A 21,302-nucleotide genomic window follows, 5' to 3' on the forward strand; every position below is an offset into this window, starting at 1 on the left:
ATATATTCGCATACCCTGCAATCCACCCATTTAAACTGTACAATTCAATAGTTTTTCCTATATTCACAGAATTGTGCAATCATCACCACGATCAATTTTAGAAGATTTTCATCATCTCAAAAAGAAACCCTGTACCCATTAGCGGTCACCCCACTTCTCCCCAACTCCCAGGCTGAGGCAACCACTAATCTACTTTCTGTCTCTATAGATGTGCCTACTATGGACATTTCATCTAAATGGACTCATACATAGTGTGGGTTTTCTTGTCTGGCTTCTTTCATTCAGCATAACGTTTTCAAGATTCACCTATGTTGTAGCATGTATCAGTACTTCATTCCTTTTTATTGCTGAATGATATTTCACTGAGTGGATAGATCACATTTGTTTATCCATTCGCCAGTTGTGGACATTTCATTTATTTCCACTTTTTGGCTATTATGAACAATGCTGCTATGAACATTCACATAGTGCTCTTTCACAGGACGTTAGCACTGGAAGGATGTTCAGCGGTCATCTGGTCTGATCTCCATTCAACTCAGGGATCACATGACACAGCAAGAGGAACCCTTCTTTCTGCACCAGTATTGTCAAAAGTAACTATGCAATTGATTACTCAGTGAACTCAGTCATGTGCCATCACTACTTCAGTTCTAAATGGTTTCTTCTCATTTCCCCTTCTAAGTCCCCAGTTGAACCTCACTGAAACTGCTGGTTTTCTTCTGGTATTCTGATTTTATTTATTTATTTTTTGTGTGTGAGGAAGATTGGCCCTGAGCTAACATCTGTTGCCAATCTTCCTCTTTGTTTTTCTCCCCAAAGCCCCAGTACATAGTTGTATATCGCGGCTCTAAGTCCTTCCAGTTCTTCCATGTGGGAGGCCACCACAGCACGGCTTGATGGGCGGTGTGTAGGTCTACACCCAGGATCCAAACCTGTGAACACCTGGCCGCCAAAGCGGAGCATGAGAACTTCACCACCACACCACCGGGCCAGCCCCCTAGAGTGCAGTTTCAACAGAATCAATTTCTAGATACTCAACTTCTGTCTGAACCCTTTCTTAGTTGATATCGGGGAGAGAATGGCTGCTCAGGCTGGGTTTTCCTTGAACACTCATCGTCCTTGTCCAACTTAATGAAAGGAAAAGTCACCTCCCGCCCATTCTAAAATTACTCCAGTGTGTTGTCCCACAGTCTGAAAAAAACCTCCAGGGAACCAAACAATGTGACACTTTTAAATATTGTTTGTGTGATAAGAAAGTGAGTGTCTTTAATGACCTAGGGAAAAGAATCTTCACAAATAAGGTGGTTTCCAATTCTTTGCTTTCTACAAAATTGAAAATGTTAGTTGCTAGATCATTAAGAATCATTTTTGGTGAGTAGTGACTATTGACTGCTACTGATAAAGCCCCTTTCAGTTTCATCTATCTATTTATGTGAATAAAGTTTCTCAGTATTTACACCTAAAAAAAGATGAACGTTAGCTTACACTCGCAATAAGTAATATTCATCCAAGGACATATAAACAAATTGAAAAAATAAAATAACCTTATGCGCTTCATCAAGATATGCATTTGCAATAAAATTTTATTCCATTGAAGACTTTTCCAAAATTTGTAACGTATCTATGCTGCTTTGGCCAATCAACTAGTAATACTACGGAGAATGACAATTTTAAATAGAATTTGAACACCTAGAACCTTATACCAGTACATAAAACAAAAATTTTAGGGGCCAGCCCCATGGCCTAGAGGATAAATTCAGTGTGTTCTGCTTCAGTGGCCTGGGTTTGGTTCCCAGATGTGGACCTACACCACTTCTCAGCAGCCATGCTGTGGCAGCAACCCACATACAAAATAGAGGAAGATTGGCATAGATGTTAGCTCAGGGTGAATCTTCCTCAGCAAAAAAAAAAAAAAAAAAATTTAAATATCTTTTAAGAGAAAGAATTATGGCAGAATGATCAGTAAAATACTTTGAACCATAAAATTATTTTACATTTGGATAAAAATCTTTGGGAGGTAGTGAAATGAAAATTTTATTTCAAGGAGAAAAGAACAATGTAAAATTTCTGACAGTTAAAAAAAGTTTATGCAATTTTTAAACATTTAATCATTATAGTATTTAAATTCAAATGGATATATTGAAAAGAATACAGTTAGCTATTTCCTGAGATTTTCGTGCATTAGAAACTTTTGTTTTACTTCATTGAGGATAATTACAACAGCTACTTTAAAATCTTCATCTATTAGTTCCAACATCTGTTTAATCTTGAGGTTGGGCCTGCTTCATGTTCTTTTCTCTTGAGAATGTACTGTAATTCCCTGATTCTTCATGTGACAGGTAACTGAATTCTATCCCAGACATTGTGAGTGCTATGTCGTGGACAATCTGGATTCTGTTATTTTTCTCCAAAGAGCATCATTTGCTTTGTTTTAGCAGGAGTTCCTTAGCTGGGATTGAATTGCAAACTCTGTTTCCTGTACGTCGCCTCTGGTTTCTCCTCAGGTCTTTTTTGTCTCTGGCTGGCTGCTTGGAGTCTGTTCTGTCCATGTGTGGTTCAGGAGCCAGTCAGAGATGTGGGTAGATAGCGTTTGAAGGTTCCCTCACTGGCTCCTTCCCTTCCAGAATTTCTTCACTCTCTTCAGTATTTACAGTTTTCTGACTTCACTTTTCTTATTTTCTAGGCCTAAAGGATTGCAAATTTTGTCATATGGGCTGCTGCCGCAGGTGGACCGTACTTAGCCCCAGGGCAAATGTCCCAGAGACAGGAATTTGTTTGTAAAATCTAGTCATCCCTCTCCAAGAAAGTGTGACCTTCTCCAGAGTCTGTACCTTCTGTTCACTCTCCAATCTCTTCAGAGAGTGGTTTGTACTCTGTCTGGATTTTGCAGCTCTTCCGTGCAGACGGAGGGAGGACAGGCATCCAGCAGAGTCTTAATCCACCACACTTGGAAGCAGAACCCACTTTTGTTTTAAAATGTGAACATTTATGATAAGCTGGGAATAATATCCTTTGTCACTATGCAGACTAATGATGAAAGAATTTAGACATTAACCTGATAACGTGAAAAGATGCTTTTTTTTTCAAAATTACTTTAAGGGTGTTGTATTAGAACACCCTTCTAATGCCATTTCACTCTTCTGTGAAATGAGAACACTCTTCTGTGCCATTCAGATTCTCTCAGCCTCACTTGACTCTTGCTCCGGCCACCACTGTAGCCACCAGCTCTGCCTGGGTTCTGACCAATTTCATGCAGGGAAAACCTGACAGTGCCTCATCTGGTGCCTGTACCAAGTGCCTCTTGCCTCTCATCCTGTTGACCACAAGGCATGGGATGCTGTAGGACTTAACATGGAGCCTATAATATGTGTGACCAAGAGTTTGAGGAAGTTAGTACTCTGTGGGTAAACCTTTGACAGATGGGAGATGGAAGCCAGAGGATGAATTCTCTTTCTTCCCAAAAGCAACTGTCCTAAGATGTAGTTATCCAGCTTTGCAGAGTCAGTCCAGCAGAATCAAGCAAGTAGTCATACTTAGTAAAAGCCAACTCAATAATGCATTGTTGTGTTGGCTTTCCCTCCATCCCTGGCTGGCACCCCTTTTCCCTCACTGGTCTTTTCCCAAGATGGTACATAATACAGGAGTAGCACAGAAGCTGTTTTCTGGGGTCACCAGGTTATATTTTCTAGGGTATCCAGGTTATGAAAGAAGTACATGAACCCCACCTTTGGTCCTATGAACACAGATGCAATCATCCACTCATCACATTTGATTTCCAGTCTTCTGAACTCTCCTGCCACTCTGACCTAAACAGCCTAGTCTCTAACCAGCATAGTCTCACCATCTCTGAAAACTCAAGTTTCAATGATCCACTTTGTTCATCAGGAGGGATTTTATGTCTGATCTATGACTTTGGAGGAAATAGAATATCTTCCAGGCCCAGGACTGCAAGAAGGACTACCTCCTAGAAAACCAATAGACCCTTGAGCTCTGGCTCCTCAGTCTTTCTTCTTTCTCCTTTTCAAAAATGTTCCCCTTCTATCTTACTCATGGGGCAAAGAATAGAGCAGCTGTGATACATGTACAAAAAAGGAAGTTGGCATTCAAACTGCACGTGTTCCATCAGACAGGCTCTTTTTAACACATAGCAATTTCCTGCTCTTGATCATGTGAGTTTCAACAGCTACATTCAGCTATCTTGGTTTTTTTGTTTGTTTGTTTGTTTTAAAGATTTTACTTTTCCTTTTTCTCCCCAAAGCCCCCCGGTACAAAGTTGTATATCTATTTATTTTTTATTTATTTTTTTTTTATAAGATCTTTATTTTATTTTATTTTATTTTTTTGACGAAGATTAGCCCTGAGCTAACTACTGCCAATCTTCCTCTTTTTGCTGAGGAAGACTGGCCCTGAGCTAACATCCATGCCCCTCCTCCTCTATTTTATACGTGGGAGGCCCACCATAGCATGGCTTTTTGCCAGGCGGTGCCACGTCCGCACCCGGGATCCAAACCAGCGAACCAGGCCGCCGAGAAGCAGAATGTGTGCACTTAATTGCTGCACCACTGGGCCAGCCCCTCAGCTATCTTGTTGATGGGACAAATGGCAGGAGCAGACCCATTGAGTGAACAAGGAAGACAAGTGAATTGCACTACAATATAAGGAAGAACTTTCTCATAACTGACGGACTAAAACAAGCAGAGCAGAGAGAATGGCTGCCCTATGGGATAGTAAGAGGATTGTCTCTGGAAGTTTCAACACAGAGGCTACATAGCCACCTATTTAGAATCCTTTGGGGCAGAGATACTCGAGCTTGAGCCCCCAGAGCTTCTGATTCAATGCTTCGGGGTAGTCTGAGAATTTGCATTTTTAACAAGTGTCCGGGTGATGCTAACAATGCTGGTTCAAGAACCACACTTCGAGAACTACTGTACAGATGTACTGATAAGATGACCACTACACTGAGCTGAGGAGAGCGTAGCAGTTAAAAGCACAGCTTTATCGTCAGATTAGACCTGGGTTTGAATCTCAGTTTGGCCGTGGGAATTTAGGCAGGCTACTAACCTTCCCCAAGCCTGCTTCCTCATCTGTACCATCGGAAAGTCAATAGGACTCACCTCACTGAGTAAGCGTGGGGAATAAATACATCAAAAGCAAAGCGCCATTAATATTATCCTTTGTTATCTGCAAGGAGCTGTAACGTGCCCTCCTATGTGGCTATCATGACTATCTGGCTATCATAACTGTAGGAATAAAGTCCCTTTCCTTGCCAGGATAAGAACACCCAATTCCAGAGCAGAGGCAGGGCCACTCATCCACCCATAATCTATGTATACCACATATGTCGGGAAACTACAGTGGGCACCATTTATTTTCCTGGGAACACTATATCAGCATGTAAACATTATCTCAATTAAACTGACTTTCTGGAGAAAAATGACTTCCCATTTGCTAACAAATACCATGATTAAAAGAAACATATGCCTACTCAGGAAAGGCAATATTGACCACTCAATGGGAATCACTGTAATCAAATGAGGTTTTCTAAACATAAGAAGAAAGCGCTATTTAGGATACCACACACAAACCAAATTTTCCTTTGAAGGGAAAAATCCAATGAAATCATTCTCCTTTTCACGTCACTGGGCATTCCAGGCAGTCCTGGGAGCCTAAAAGCATCTGTGCTGACTGTAGAGAAAAACCTTGACAAACGGGATTGTTCAGGTATGTCCTTTAAATATGCTTGGCCACCGACTCTCGGGGCCAGGCTTTAAAAGCAGGAGAAGTGGATTTGTGATTTACTCCCCACACTGGTCTCTCACCCACAGAGTGCGGGCAATCCCCTGTGGACCCAAAGCCATTTGATTCAGTTCGCATTCTGGCCTTCATTAACAAGAGCGTTTGGATGGGTAAGGCCTCAAGGGACAAAGAAAACAAAAATAGAAAGCAAAAGTTGGCTCTGAAAGAAATAAGATCACCAAGCAATGACAGGCCAACTCTTGTGCCCACAGTTGCTTGCCAGAGCACACAGATTGGAATTCCCCTCTTCCACAGAACCCTCTGCATTCCCATGGGGTTCTGGCACTGAGGGGAGCCCTTGCCAGGACGGTATCTCTATGGAGATGGAGAAGGTTCTGGGAACTATGCATGCCTGAGAAACAGATGCCTACTACTTTTGAAGGCAGTTCAGGGAGGAACAGGGAAATCCAGCAAACACTGAGCACTGAGCACTCGTCAGACACCATGACAGGCACCTGTGGGAAGCCGACACAAGGCCTGGCTCTGCCTTCAAGAAGGCCCAGTCGTAGTCACCTATGGAGCTTCTAGAGATGGTGCATTCTGTGTCTTTTTTAGGAGAAGATAGAGAAGCCTGAGAGGAGGCCCCCAGGGCTCTCTCGCTGTTTTCCTCACAATAGGAGTGAAAGGGCAGGAACAACCATTTAAGCTTCTCCCTCAGAACCTTGGAGAACAACAGCTACCTGGAGCTTCCTCTTCAGGTGGCAATTGTCGGGGAGCATCCCCAGCCCTCCACATCCTAGGGAGCTTGTCACCTAAGAAACGGTATGAAACAGGGAGGCAAATCTGGGTCTTCCATACCACGTGGGTATTTCCACTTCACGCGTGGAACATGGAGGTCAAGGTTGCAGGACTACATTTGTTTTTAACGTCGTGTACTTTACCAAAAGCCTCCAGGTCCAATTAAAGAAATATTTAGGAAGCACCTAAGAGAAGTCAAGCAGTGTACTAGACACTTTAGGGTCAATTGCTCTGTCATCATTCTGTTATCTACCCCGTCAGCTAGTTATTATTGTCAGGAAGTGGATCAGAGAAATTATGAGTTTGTTCCAAATTCAAACATCTAAAAAGTATCAGCAGAACTAAATCTTCTAATTCTATTAAATCTCCTAAGTTGATCATGTCACCTCCAAGCCAGCTGCCCACGGGCAACCTCAGAGGGGAACATCTCTGTAGCATGAATGTCATTAACAGATTGAGTCTCACACTGACAGCTAAAGAACTGGGGCAGGGAGCTAACGTTAACGGAGCATCTCCGCATGCTGAGCCCCTTCATGCGGTACTGTTATGGGCTGCACTGTGTCCCCCCAGATTCACGTTGAAGGCCTGACTCCCAGTGCCTCAGAATGTGACTGTATTAAGAGATGAGACAGTTAAAGTAAAATGAGGTCGGATGCGTGGGCCCTAAGCCAATCTGACCTGTGTCCTTACCAGAAGAGAATAGGACACAGACAACACACAGCTGGAGGGCGGCCATTGGCAGTCCAAGGGGAGAGGCCTCCGAAGAAACCATCCCCGCCAGCACCTTGATCTCGGACTTCCAGCCTCCAGAACTGTGAGAAAATCAATTTCAGTTGTTCCAGCCGCCCAGTCTGTCGTATTTCATATGGCGGCCCTAGCAAACTAATATGCTACCTCATTTTATTTTCATATCTCTGTAAAAATAGACATGTCCATTGTTGAGGTGATGAATCAGAGGCTTAGAAAGGGAAAGGAACTTGACAAAGGTCACACGGCCAGCAAGCGGCAGAGCCAAAGTCTGTCTGATTCTAAGTTCTCTTCCCTTTCTACCCTCGACCCGACCTCCTGGGCACACTCATTCTAACCTGAAACTTCCTTTGTGCCCTTTTCCAAACCCCAGGCTTAGACCTGCCCGTGAGGATGAAACGGAGCTCCTCCCCGGAACCTGCGGGCGGGGGCGCAGCGGGGAGCAGGGCCCCGGCGTCAGAGGAAGTATAAATAACAACCGTGCTGTTCGTAGAAAAGCCAGGAGACCAGCTTCCCTCTTTGAACCACAAGGCTTTTAAGCCTAAGGAAATTCTCACTCTTTTTTCATCAGAGGAGAATTTACCACATTTTCTGGGTTCAGAGGACACAAAGACTGATAATGAGTGTTCAGCTGGAAAACCTCCCAGGTTTTCTGCATGCTACCTAGTCAACAGCGTAGCGGGTAAAAATGCTTAGTTTGCAGACTACGTGATTCAAATGTGCAAAAAAATTGCCTTCCTTTACTCCTCTGTTAACTCAACTTCCATTTCACGCACCAATTCTGCCTGTTGGCAGAAAACTCAATCTAGTGCCTTGAGGGAGAAACAGTAGTCTCTTCAAATCTAAAGAAAATCATTTCCACGTTCCCCTCCCCCTTCCTTCTCACCCCTGGGTGGCAGCCGTCCATGTTACCGCTGCTCCATCACAGACACCTGCTAGAAAGTCTCAGGCTCCACTTGCCGGTTTCCAGCCCTTGGTCCACAGGGGTCTCTTTGTTTCCCCTCATCCGGGAGTCCGAGGTACACAGGCTCATTCTGAGCCCCTCCTAACCACCCCGAGGATATCTGGGTCCTCCCTCCTGGTGGACCGTCCAGGCGGAAGGAGACTGCAGGGCTGCCGGAGGCCCATCTACTGTGATGCTGCACGGCCCTCTCTCCCTCTCCTGCCCCTCCAGAGGCACGGTGGCCACCTCCTACAGCAAAAGTGGCCTTGAGTCTCAGATTCCAACCCCTAACACCGGCTCAGCCCAGAGTCCTTTTCCAGGCCAGTCCCCGGGCCAGGGCTCGGGTGCTCAGCTCTTCCCTTAACAATCTATTGTTTTTGAACAGATTATTAAAAGCGACTAACTCTTGCAAATCAAAACCTTGGCTTTTAAGACCACTGTTTCTGCTTTAAGTTTTAAGAATTTCTAAGCCCCTGTTTTCTCAACTCAAAACTGGACAGGATTATACCTACTTCTACAGGGAAATTATAAGAATGAAGTGAGCCTATTTGGAAATACAAAAGCCAAGAATCTGACTCTTTGCTGCCTGTGTTTTGTGAAATCGCTGCCTGATACAGCCATGCTGCTGAATGAAGAGAGACTAAGTCCATGAATAGTACGGAACTGCAAAGGGAGAAAACACTCAATTATTTATTCCGAATCTTATCATCACTCTATTACATATAATGTATACAAAATATGCGATATAATATTAGAATATAACATGATATATGTTACAAATTATATAATAACATACCCATTATATTATTTACACTAGATAATAATCTCACATTCTCTGTTCCCTATGCCCTCTGCATATGGGACTTCTCTGTCCTTCACAGAATGGGAGACAGTCATCAGCCGTGTTCCCCCGGGTGACCAGACACTCCTGAGAATGCAGCACCCTCAGCTAACAGAGTTACGCGCTTCACCCGCAAACACGCACAGCTCTCTCCCTCACTCCATTCAGGATTCTGTTCAAATGTCCCCTCTTCAGGAAGGCCAGCTCTGGCCCCTTCTCTCAACCAGCACACACCACCCTGCTTCATTTTTCTTCATTGCTCTCTTCATTACACATCTGTTTTTTCTTATATGTTGTCTGCTCCCCACACACACTTCGAACGTGAGCTCTAGGAGAGCATGGACTTTGACTGCTTTGCTCGATGTCACGTTTCCAACTGCTAGAACAGTTCCCTGCACACAATAGACACTCAGTAAGTACTCTCAGGAGAGAGGGGCAGGGAGGGGACTGAACAGGCAATCACCCTCTGTTCCTTGCATCTCAAACAGCACCTCCAAAGGCTCTAGCTCAAGAGGATCCACAGTCTTGAAAAGAAGCTTCCGGAAGCTTATCATCTGCCTTTTCTCAGAAAGCAAAGCCTGTGTTCTTCCTCTGCGTTTCTCCTCCTCCTGCAGCTGCTCACTCGGCGCAGTTCTCCCAACACTGCGCTGGCCCTGCGGGAACTGCTTCCTGAGAGCCATGCTCTCTCAGGGAGAGCCCTGTGCTGCCCTGCTGCCTGCCTCAGAGGCCCCTCTGCCCGGCCACCCAAAGCCGCCTTTCCCTCCTCTGCCTCCTGGGAATAATGCAGAAGGAAAGGCCACAAGGGGAAGGAACCGGGGTCATTAGGGTGTGCGGCGCTTCACTCTCTTCAGGGGGCTACCCCATCCTGAAGTCTGCATCTTGGCCCCGCGCTAAAGAAAGTAAAGCCAACCACACGGGAACACCCAGCCACCCTGCCAAGAGGCCAGTTTGTCTACAGGCCTCCCTTGCACACCAGGCTCCAGCTACTAACACGCTTCCTTTCATCTGCCATTCTTTCCCCATTGGGCTTGTGTACATGTGGCTTCATCTCCCTAGACTGTCCTTCCCAAACCTCTGTCCCAGGCAAACTTTTGCTGACTTTCAGGAGTCAACACAAACGTCAAACTTCCCTGACACCCACCTCTTCCTTAGTCTGGGTTAGTCCTCCGTCTCCCCATGACTCCCCATGTTCCACTCTATCAGTATATCGCTCTGTGTTGTGGTGTAATCTGCTTCCTCAGCTTGTGAGCAAGCCCGTTAAAAACAAAAGCTCTGTCTTATTTCTTCTGTACCTCCTGTCCCTCACCCAGAGTCAGACACAGAGACTTAGTGAAATGCGTGTTTGTTCACTCATTTATTTATTCCACAGATATTGGAGCAGGCATTGTACTTGGTGCTGAAGACACTAGAGCCAAGATGGCGGACAAGATCTACATCCTCCAGGAGTCCTCATCCTAATGGAGGGGCAGACAATAAACATGTAGACAAATAGCTGTGGATTAGTATCAGGCTCTGGAAGAAAATAAAAAGAGTACTTCGATCAACATCAGCAGAGGGATCCTGCCTTAGGAAGAGTGATCACAGGAAGCACAGGAGAATGAATGAATGTGTCAAGGAAATAATCCATAACCAACCTATACATCGAAATTGCGGTGAGTTTATTAGGAACCAGATCTGAGGACTAGCTTAGCCTGGGGCCTTCATTCCACAAGGAAGGAAGGGCACCAAAGAAGTGGGGCATACAAAGTGGTTATATACCATCTTAGAACAAAGAGCGTACATCACATATGATAGGAATGTCCCTTTTACAACAGTCATGAGATTGCCTAGCTGGCACAGCACAGCTATTCACACAGTAGATAGCAGGTCTGCTGTCTTGATGGACACGGCATGTGGCAGGTCTGTTGTCTCAAGCTGGGTGGTCACAGGTTGAGCAGTTGAGCACAGCAATCAGTTCCTAGCCTAGGGAGAGATGCTTATCCTTAAGGAAATTCCAATGTGGGGGAAGTTGCATCTTTATCTTAAGGCCATTTGTTCCTGTCTTTGGGACATAGCAAATGCTTAAAGCAGATGTATAATGCATACTCAATGGCCACGTCAGGCCCTTTTGAAAAACAAGGTCAGGCTGGATTAGGTTTACACCAAATGACTTCCTCATATACTCCAATATATCCTATTGCTTGCTACTTGTTTATCAAATGAATGAATGAGTGAGATCACAATCACAATGAAGCTGAGATCAGAAGGCAGCCTAGTCACTAGAGGCCTTTCTACCTTGAGAGAATCTCTGTCGCCTCAGATCCAGCCGGCAGTAGAGGCTTAAGCCTGGCACTGTATGCAGGTGACAGTGCAGATTAATTTACCCAAAAGTCCCCTCTCCAACTTCTTATCTTTGGGGTTAGTGAGGGGGGAGCATTGAGGTTGTGGACAATCCTGTCAGAATAAAATGCAGCCGTTCCTGAGAGACCACTATGTTGAAGCCCTGAGGCTGGCCCTGGGGACACCATTAAAAGACCTGTGGAGCTCACATTCGAGCCCCGGGGAGGCACAGGTGTCAACATTTAATGATGACACAGTAGGAGAAGCGCAATAACAAGGGCGTGTGCCGGGGAAGCAGCAGTGGAGGAGAGGCGGGTTATTTCTGCAGGGCTGGGGGAGCGGGGTGGACAGGAGGCCAGGCAGGGAAAGCCGCTGACATTTATTCTGAGTGGGCCTTGAATGGAAGATTAGCAGAAGAGAGAGAGAGCAGGAATGCTTCAACCAGATAAGAAAATGAGGAAAGATGCCAGCAAGGATGACGCGCGCGGGAGCCAAGGAGGGATGAGTTGTACAGGGCGGCGGTGGAAGGTGGAAGAGGATGGGTCTGCCAAAGGATGCTAAGGGCAAACTGGAACGTGAAGGGCTCCGCCTGTGATTCTAGATGGCAGATCACAAAGGACAGAGAAACTCACATTCAAATTCAGATATAGCTTCTGGAAGAAATGCCCAGTAAAATTCCCTGCCCTGGAAGGTGGGGGCAGGGACAGTAGGGTGGCCCCTACCACCAGGGTTGTTCTAGCCTTTAGGAACACAACCCTCTGAAGGGAGATACCTGAGAGTCCAAAGAAAGGCAGGAAGGAAATGGAGCCAACTCCTGGCTCATCCAGACCATCGAGAGAGGAGAGCCTCCCTGAGTTCCTGCCTTGGGTGCTGCTGACCCACCCAGACAGTATTGTTGGGGGAGCTACATCCTGGAAAGGAGGGCTCCTGGGTGAGGACCCTTCTGCTCCTCCTCCCAAGAGGCTGTCCTTCCCAATGGAATCTATGGAACATGCCACGCCTCCTGGCAACAGGTGCAGGGGACCGACAAATGGAGCCCTTTTGTCAGCAATGGCACTTCCTGGGCCTCCAAAGAACCCAGCCCACACCCAAGGTGCATGGCATCTGTGCTCTCCAGGGGAGGGAGAAATTGCCTCTGATTATCATTCCAGGTGTTCTGACACAAAGACCTCCTTGTGAGAGGTCCCAAAATGCCAGCCCTAGTGCCTGCCCTGAATGGGAAAAAAATACGGGCATACGGAAGATAGAGGACTATTTCCTAACAACAAGTAATAGCCAGCACGCACTGGGTGTTTACTTTGTGCCAGAATGTAAAGGTATATACAAACATATATAAGGGCTTAGATTCTATTGGACAAACAAGGCAGACTTTGTCTGATTCTCAGTTTTGCCCGAGGTCCAGTGTGCTGGCCTCTCAGTTGGAATTCTGCCTTCCGTGCCTGTGTGTGAGGGATGTCTGGGAAAGCCTCCATTCCCGCATACTTAAGGTTCCTCATGTGTACGATGTGTTCACTGCTTTATTAAAAGTCTCAAGTCTGACAAAGGAGGACACAAACCCCTCCTGGTAGGTAGGTAAGCACCTGGGAACACGTCTGGTGAAGGGTCTGATTCTCAGCTGCTCTGTAGCTGACCCACACACCAGCCACTGGGAAGACAGGGAGCAGGTGTGCACGGGGCACTCTGCCCCGCCAGCCACCTTGGCCCCTGGATCTACTTCCTCATGGAATGTCCTGTGTCATAGATCTGCACCCGCCCTCATCCCTTGCAGCTATCCATGTCTGCCCATCCAGCCTCAGAGTCTGTCTCTGACCTCCCCAGGTACGTCCTGAACCACTGTCTCTGATCAGAACTCTGTGCTCACCTCCCTTGTCATTCTGCCTTTGGCTGCCCGTCGATGCACCAGCACCACTTGGCAATGGCCTGGTCAGGCAGGGAGTAGAGTGGGTCAGAAGCAAGGGAGAGAGGAAATGAAACACAGAGGGAGAAGAGAGAGGAGATGAAAACAAGAACACTGAGGAGCAGCAAGGAGAAGGGAAGAGAGGAGGAAGAGAAAAAATGCTGGGGCAGTGGAAAGTTGAAGAGGATCATGGGGACGGAAAAGGACACTGCAGCGGGTATGAGCTGGGAGGCCCACACAGCATCAGGCCAAGGCAGTGGGGCTGAGGACCAAAAGGAGAAGACGGGGTGGAGAAAGATGACCGCCAGTAAGAGGCAATCACAGAAGTCTGCACTTGTCCTGGGTAAGTGGTTCTCAAATTTTAGTGTGACTAAAAATCACTTGCTATGCTTGTTAAAATACACATTCCTAGTCCCTACTCCAGAGTTCTGACTCCTTAGGTCTGGGTGGGGTCCTGGAAATCTGTTTCATTGTTTTGTTTTTTTTAACAAGCAGCCCAGGGCCTTCTGATGAACAGGCTGGGAAATGCTGTCCTCCGTTTTCAGCAGGACACCTTGAGGCACATCAAACTCTGAGGCAGCTGTCCCCCAAATTTAGTATTTTAAACACTCAACTTTGGAACTCAACTGCCTGGGACCATGCATGAAAAGCTGGGCCCCAATGATGGGCTGATTCTGCTCCCCAGGCACCTGCCCAAATCTGGGAGGCCCAGGGATGCTCCCTGAATAGCAGGATTCTCATCTGTGGAGTGGAAGGTTAAACTAACCACCTCCAAGGACCTTTTCATCTAGAGGAATCCTCCTGTTCTCCTGAAATTTGATACCCATCTTCATCTAGTGAGATAGATTTTGTATTCAGAAACTAAAATCTTGCCCCAAATCTTCCTCTTCTAGTCATAGGTGTTAGACAATAGAAGTGGTTTTTTTTTTTTAAAGATTTTATTTTTTTCCTTTTTCTCCCCAAAGCCCCGGTACATAGTTGTATATTCTTCGTTGTGGGTCCTTCTAGTTGTGGCATGTGGGATGCTGCCTCAGCATGGTTTGATGAGCAGTGCCATGTCCACGCCCAGGATTCGAACCAACGAAACACTGGGCCGCCTGCAGCAGAGTGCGCGAACTTAACCACTCGGCCACGGGGCCAGCCCCTAGAAGTGTTTTTTTTAAAGACAGATTTTACCACCTACTTTAAATTAAATTTGATGCCAATATATTAATTCATATGTATAATATTACACTCACACCTTTCCCTCTGATTATTTCTAACTCCTTGTAAGGAAGATTATTTTGTGTTTTAAAACAAATGTAAGAGAAGATGATTAAATTTGTATTATAGCTTGGTTATCTTAAATGATTGGTGAATATGGTATGTTTGATAGAAATAAGTTAACTCTTAATGTGCCAAAGCTTTGAGTCCATCATCTTCTGGTGGGATTCCTTCTGAATCACGATGGCCAGATGTCTGCCTCGGAAAACGGAATTTACTAAATTAACTGCCCTAGCTTATTTGTAAAGCCTAACGTTAATGTAGCTCCTCCCACTTCTGCATCCTCACTTCCAGCTGCCTCTGTGGATGTCTTCTCCATACTTTGATCAGTCTCCTCACTCCTCTGTTATTCTTCCCTCTGCATGTTTGTCATTGGAGTTTCAGCCATCTGGAATGCTCTCCTGCCTTTCTACCCATCTAAAACTTCCTGTCCACCCAAAGTCCCAACGGCCAAGAGCACCTTTCCCATCTTTATGTCCCATATTAGCCCTTAGTAAGCATTCAACAAACATTTATTGAGTGAATTGATAATTCTTTGTTTTCCCTCACAGAGACTGGATTTTCCTCCTTATAATTAGAAACCCCTTTGACAAGTAATACTAATTTTTTCCCATAATTATACAATGATTCTAAAGAACGATTATATTCATATCACCCTGTAGTTTTAAGAGAAAACCAATAGGGCTGGCCCCGTGGCCCAGTGGTTAAGTTTGAGCGCTCCGCTTCAGCAGCCCAGGGTTTCACCGGTTCAGATCCTGGGCGTGGACATGGCACCGCTCGTCAGGCCATGTTGAGGCAGCATCCCACATGCCACAACTAGAAGGACCCACAAACTAAACATATACAACTATCTACTGGGAGGATTTGGGGATAAAAAGCAAAAAAAAATAAGATTGGCAAGTTGTTAGCTCAGGTGTCAATCTTTAAAAAAAAAGAGAGAGAGAAAACCAACAAAAACAAAAAACTACTGTTGTGGGTGAATCCTGGGATATTTGAAGGATAGCTTGCACCAGCAGATCAGTCCTAAGAACCATAAGAAGTTCTTGGCCTGCTTTTCAAGGTCGTCCATGATCTCCATCTACCCTACCTGCCCAATCCTGTCTCCCACTGTTCCCAACGTGTCGGGTCTGCCCTACACAGGATGCTTCTCCACCGAACCTGCGTGCGTCACACTCAGTGCTACTTCCTTGCTTTGGCTCACACGGATCAACCGATCAACCATATCCAGACAGCTGTTTTACCTCCCTCACACCTCTTTAAATCCCTCTCAACTTCAAAGGTACAGTATGCAGCCCATCATTTTCATAAAGTGCCCCCTCTATGTATGGACTTCTATAATCCACACTGAGTTCCCCCTTCTCCAAAGTCTTACAGTGTAAACACTGTACTGTATAATTTTCTACATCATATAGTGTGGCATTTGATTAGACCTAATTTTCATATATTGGTTTTCATTTCTGTTAGCCTTCTTTCTACAAATGGGTTAAAAAGTTGAATGAAAGGTCTGGATACAGGACAAGCTGTGTGCCTGCTTCTCTCAGAGTTCCTTTCTAAAGGAAATTTAGAGTGGCCACAGCCACAGATGAGCAGCCATGTTGGATTCCTGTATTAGTCTGCTGGGGCTGCCATGACAAAGAACCACAGACTGGGGAGCTCAAACAACAGAAATTTATTTCCTCACAGTCCTGAAGACAGGAAATCAAGACCAAGGTGTCAGCAGAGTTGGTTTCTCCTGAGGCCTCTCTCCTTGACTTATAGCGTCCACCTTCTCGCTGCATCCTCACATGGCCTTTCCTCTATATTGCACCCCTGGTGTCCCTCTATTCCTCTTCTTATAAGGACACCAGTCGTATTGGATTGAGGCCCACCCTAACGGCCTCATTTTTATTTAATCATTTCTTTAAAGACCCTACCTCCAAGTAAAGTCACATTCTGAGGTACTGGGGGTTAGGGCTTCAACATATGAGTTTTGGGGAACAAAATTACCCCAAAACAGTCCCAATCACGTCTACCACAGAAGCTTGAGTGGGGAAGATGCCTGACCCAAAGGCAGACAGTCCGTAGGTTAGCCAGCAGCCCATCAAGTGGCTTGATATGAAAACTCTGCCCAGCGAGGGGCAGGGGTAATGACCTAGAAAAATCATATCTCTTCTTGAGAACTTAGAGTGGATAATAGAAAGAAAATCAGGAAGTTGACCACAGGAGGAAATGCTGAACTGTTGATGCCATATATCCTGTCTCTTCCCTTCCATCTGTACCACATCCTGGTGTTTAGCATAGTGTTCAATATAATTTCGTTGAGTCTGACTTTGGAATGAGAGTGATTCTCCTAGCAGTGTCACATTTCCAACCACTTTTTTTTTCTTCAGGCAATATCTGGCACCCTGCCTCATCTCCTGAACAGCTAGTTCCTTGCTTTGAGTTTACTAAAAATGAGAGAGCTCCCACTCTACCTTTGAAAATGGCTTCTATTTGGAGGCAATGAGAATAACAAGAGTGACCGCAGAAACAACATTGCCATGTTCCCCAGGGAGACGCAAGCTCTACCTAGTGGTCCAGTTACTATTGCTGTCGTACAAACCACCCCAAACTTACAACAACAACATTAGATTCTGCCCACATATTCTGTGGGTCAGAAATCCAGAAAGGGATGGCTGGTCTCTGGGCAGCAATGCCTGGGCTCTCAACTGGGAAGACCTGAAGCCTGGGGGTTACATGACAATTAGAGATTGGAATCCTCTGAAGCTCACTCACTCACATGTCTGGTGGTGGATGCTGGCCGTTGGCCAGGATCTCAGCTGGGGCAGTTGGCTGCAAGACCTGCACACGGTCTCTCCATGTGGCTGCTTGAGCTTCAAAGCGCAAGGTGCCTGGGTTTTTAGAGTCAGCATCTCAAGAGAGACAGGACACTGTATTACCATTTATGATCTAGCCTCACTTCTGCTGTAGTCATGAATCTGCCCAAATTCAAGAAAAAGGAGCATAGATCCTACCTCTCAACGGGAGAGATGTTCAAGATCACCATATAGTAAGACAGGAAATATTGTTGTGGCCATCTTGGGAAAATACAGTCAGCACAGCCCATCCTCAGGCCACGGTACTTCATGGTACCCACCTGCAAGATATTATCAGCCTCTCCCCTAAGACCACCAAGTCTCATCCCATCATGACATCAATTCAAGTCATAAATTAGGTCCTAGCATGTATCAGTTCCCAGGTACAGCAACTCGGGCCCCACTCCTCCAATCTAAATACCAGTGAACTAAAGTTATCAGCCCCACACACCCAATATACAGTGGTGGGAACTAACCACTGTGGATACTCCTGTTCAGAAAGTGGGAAAACAAGAGGCACATGGCAATCACAGGTCCATAAGCAATTCCGAGATCCAGCAAGGCAAATGTGGCCAGTTTCTGATTAGGGCTCAAGTCTGCTGCTTTGTTCTCTGGCTCTTGGCTCTGCCTCAGGGTCTTGGTTCTGTCCTCTAAGTCATCATTCCTTTGTAATGGGAATGGCCTGAGTTTGCAGCTGAGTAGTTTTCTCAGCCGGATCCCTGTTTGTAGTAGCTGAGGGGTCCAACGGTCTCCTTTCATTTTGTACAGTTTGTGTCCCTTTCCATCCAAGCTGATGCAATTCTTTAAAAACTCTGTGAACTTTTTGGGTATTGATTTAAAATTTACTCCATTAGACAAAAAGCCACAGCCACAAATCTCTTAGAGATAGGCCTTTCTCAACCTCTGGCTTCCTGTGAGGCTGCTGTGGGACAAGCCTTGTTATTAAACAGAGAAAGAGGCAAGACTCTAAGATTCTCTCTGCCGTGAGGGCAGAGAATCTTAGATGAGCAGTCAGATGGGAAAGCTGAGCCCACATTTCCACTCAAAGTCAAAAGCCACAAGGAGGGCCAGAAATGGTACCTCTACGGCAGGAGTCAAAGTCAAACCCTCTTCAGAGGAAAGATTCGCCAAGTTAGACCTGAGGATGCTCTTATCAAGCTCAAGTAATGAACTAATGAAGATGACCAAGCACACAAGAAGTCATTTAAAAGTAGATTTAGACATCCAAGAATTGCAAATATTGGAATTGTCAGATGAAGAAAACTGTTATGAACTGTTATGAATGAAATATTTAATGAAATATTGGCTACCATAACAAAAAGAGCATACAAAAAACCCACTGGCAGTGAACAATTTTAAAATATCAGTCCACAAATTGCTTGTTTATTAAAAACAGGAAAAGAAAAGCACCACTAAATGGAGAAAGCTGGCGGACACCAACTTAACTAAATGATCAAAGTTAACAGCATCGATAATAGAACTGCCAGCTTGTGCTTCCTGCTGTAATGCACTGAGAATACAACAGCACATATGCAGTATTCCTGCCATAAAAAGTTTAATCTGAATCTGAGCACAAGGAAACAGATGAATCCAAGTTGACGGACATTTTACAAAACAACTGGTTTGAACTCTTCAAAAATGTCGAGGTGATCAGAGAAAATTTTTTAAAGGCTTGGGAACTGTTCTAGGTTAAAAAAAAAATACAGGACAATGCATGATTCTTGATTCTATCCTGGATTGAAAAAAATAATAAAAACATGTAAAAATATTATTGGGATAATTGAGGACATTTGAATTTGGTCTATGTATTAGATAATATCAATTTCCAAGGTTAGAGTTCCTGAATGTGATACTTATATTGCTGTTATGTAGGAGAATGTCCTTGTTCTTAGAAGACGTGTGTTAAGACATTTAGGATCATAGTAATTGAGTTCTCTGTGAAAGAAGTCTCAAATGGTTCACCAAAAATATATTTGTGTGAATGTGCATGTGTGTGGAAAGAGATAAAGCAGATGTGGCAAAATGTTAACAATTGGTAAATCTAGATAAAGGGTATATGGGCATTCATTGTGCCATTCTCACAACTTTTCTGCTGATTTGAATTTTTAAATAAATGTTGGGGGAAATGTTAACAGCTACAAAGAATAAGTAGCGTGTACCGTGTTCGTTATTCACGTCAACACTCCCCCAGAGATGATGGGGGTTCCTTTCTATAGGCCAAAACAAATCTTCTTACCAGCTGCTTTGGGAAAGGCACGGTGAGACGAGGTAGCTTCCCAAGGTCACAAAGAAAAGTGTTAAAGTGTTGAATAAGCAGAAACCAGAAAGCCAAAGGTTCAGACACCCTCACCAAATTTCCACAACTTTCTACCCACATGAAAATATCTCCTTCAACTTGACTAAATAGGAAAATTTAAGTAAAGGAATCTTCTCCCTTTTAGATCATTAATCTGTTGCACAGGTTAAATATGAGTTCAGGAAGAGAATGTACAAAAAAAAAATTAGGTGTGCTAGGGTGGTGAAATTCAAGCTGATATTCTCTAGCAGTTTCCTATTATTCCTTTCATGCTTGGCCAGGGGCAGAGGGAGAGAAGAGATTAGCACTGCTGTGAATAACTGCCATGGACTGTCAATTTAGGGAGTCGCTGGAGCAGAATCCTTCTCAGACTTCAGTGTCTCTCAGCTACACAATTTTCCTTTCCTTCATTTATCACCCATGTGTCACCAGCTCTTGCAAATCCCAGCAAGCTGGTACTTCTGGACCACTGGGCAACTCAGGCCATTTGGACCCGATCTCATGCCTCCAGCAAGTCTCACTGTGACATAACAGCCTAGAGGAGGGTAGACAAGGAGGTGGCCTCAGCCTGACAGCTATGAAGCCAAATGAGCGCTCTGTAGTTCTGTTGAATTGAAAAATAAAAACAACAACAAAAACCTCGATGCTTGCACGGCCTTGAGGAGACAGAACTGTCAGAGACAGATGAGATGATTTTCCTCTTCCCTCTCTTGGTGAACTAAACGCCATCCTCATTTTGGCTTCCCAGACTCAGGGCTCAGTTTTGAGCTTTTCTCTTCTTGCTTCTTTTAGGCAGAAGTGATTACCTTCAAGTTCTGCTTTTGCAACTCATGGCATTTGTATAATCTTACGTATAATACCTTAAATAGCAGTTTTAGAAAATCTGTTAAGCTTTCTGGTTAGCCTAAAATGGCTTGTTGTGGAAGAAAGACCGACTGTTCTAGGAAACAGACTGGTATACGCTGAGATTTTGTAACTCCAAGTCTGTTCAGAAGCAAGTTGTAGACTGCAAAGTGTTGCCTGGGATATTCACAGGACTCCCCTCCAAGGAAAACTACATGGCAGGGACAACAGTGGTACACTGAGCGCCAATGGAGGACCTAGAAAGGTAAATTGATAGAGAAACTCTGGCAGGTAAGAGATCATGGGAGTTTTTGCTGCCAGCATAGAGATGTACAATGTGGAGATGGTAGTTCTTTTTCTGCTTCCACCTCAGGGAGAAAAGTTAGGCACAGGAATGACAGAAAAGAATGGTTTGGTCTACTCACCTCTCCTGACTTCTACTCCTGCACAGTCACTCCTCTGGTAGCACAAGAGCTAAAACCGAGTCATAACCACCATCATGAAGGGACCTGAGCACTCGGCAAACTGCATAGCCGAGCTCTGCTTAAAGTTGGTCAGTGTCTCTTTATCAAGTCAGAATAAGAGGAAAAATAAATCAAAGCTTATTTTCTTTATCATTACATTTTAATTCCAAAAATAATTCTATTTTCATCTCCCATGGTATGCTAGGTAGGCAAGATATTCAGAAAAAAGGAACATACTGTCCCTTCTCTCCAGTTGCTCATATAGTGGAGATGAGCCTACTTGAAACCAGGGCCATAAACCAATAGAAAAGGAGAGACAGT

General features: G+C 44.9%; 2 long non-coding RNA genes across 2 annotated transcripts in view; one reads left to right on the forward strand and one right to left on the reverse strand.

The window, feature by feature from the left end:
- LOC111773441 (uncharacterized) overlaps positions 1–8,439 on the reverse strand; it is a 64,473-nt gene extending 56,034 nt beyond the window's left edge. Inside the window, exon 1 of the long non-coding RNA XR_011438969.1 lies at positions 8,168–8,439. This is a non-coding gene — a long non-coding RNA (uncharacterized lncRNA). The remainder of the gene's footprint in view (positions 1–8,167) is intronic.
- Positions 8,440–13,374: 4,935 nt separating this feature from the next.
- Positions 13,375–19,526, forward strand: LOC138924207 (uncharacterized). The gene is made up of 3 exons (XR_011438970.1): positions 13,375–13,624; positions 15,685–15,823; positions 16,914–19,526. It is a non-coding gene; the product is annotated as an uncharacterized lncRNA (long non-coding RNA).
- The last annotated feature ends 1,776 nt before the right edge of the window (positions 19,527–21,302 follow it).

This window comes from Equus caballus, chromosome 5 (assembly GCF_041296265.1).
Source record: "Equus caballus isolate H_3958 breed thoroughbred chromosome 5, TB-T2T, whole genome shotgun sequence".
NCBI classification, from domain to species: Eukaryota; Metazoa; Chordata; class Mammalia; order Perissodactyla; family Equidae; genus Equus; species Equus caballus.